This window comes from Mustelus asterias, chromosome 16 (genome assembly GCF_964213995.1).
Source record: "Mustelus asterias chromosome 16, sMusAst1.hap1.1, whole genome shotgun sequence".
NCBI classification, from domain to species: domain Eukaryota; kingdom Metazoa; phylum Chordata; class Chondrichthyes; order Carcharhiniformes; family Triakidae; genus Mustelus; species Mustelus asterias.
In genome coordinates, this window is record NC_135816.1 from 12,168,647 (window position 1) to 12,169,561 (window position 915).

The 915-nt window shown below is 50.5% G+C and overlaps 1 pseudogene; it reads right to left on the bottom strand.

Annotated features, from left to right (window-relative positions):
* Positions 1–493: 493 nt before the first annotated feature.
* LOC144505673 (U2 spliceosomal RNA) lies at positions 494–699 on the bottom strand (annotated as a pseudogene).
* Between the last annotated feature and the right edge of the window lie 216 nt (positions 700–915).

Genomic DNA, 915 nt, shown 5'->3' on the forward strand with positions numbered 1-915 from the left:
TGGCACTAGGGTCAATTTAGCACGGCCAATCAACCGAACCCGCACATCTTTGGACTGTGGGAGGAAGCTGGAGCACCTGGAGGAAACCCACGCAGACATGGGGAGAACGTGCAAACTCCACAGTGACCCGAGGCCGGAATGGAATCTGGGTCCCTGGCGCTGTGAGGCAGCAGTGCTAACCACTGTGCCACCCAAGTACACTTACCGAGTTGTAAGTTGATGAGATCAACCCCATCCGAGACATCTACACAAAATCCTGGCTGACACTCTCCTAATGTCAGTACTCGGAGTGCTGCTCTGTTCGGGATGTTGTTTTTAAAGGAGGGCTATAGGGAAGGTGCTCCCAAGGTGCTGTTTTTTTAAAAATACTTTTCCAATTCAATCAAATCAAATCCAATTCAGAGTCTCAACAAGTTGAGACATTTCAGATCCAGGCTGACAAGAGAGGGCGAGCGACCAAACCACCCTGTCCTGGGCCTGATCTACATGAGCCAAGCTGATTGGAGAAGGGGGAGGTTCCTCCTCCAAGACTTGAGCTCATTTGCATCTTAGCCAAAAGGCCGAGATGTCGCTTTAAAAAATTGCTTCATATGAAACATATGAAGCTTCAGTGTAACCTAATGACCTCAACCAAGTGCGGCCGACCATGGGCTGCCGACCATACTACACTTGATCTTAGCCAAAAGGCAGAGAAGCGATAAAGGGGTTTTTCAGAATTTGACCGACCAAGCAGGAAGGAATGGCGACATATTTCAAAGCACAGACTCTAAGTGACTCCGAAGGGAAGTTGGAAGCCCTGGCTTCCCAATGCCTGCAGAGCCAGAACTCTACCACCTCGCCCGCCACAGAATCGGCACAGGCGAGGCTCCGACAATGGAAATCTCCGGTGACCTCGGGCAGGAATTTCTGATCTCG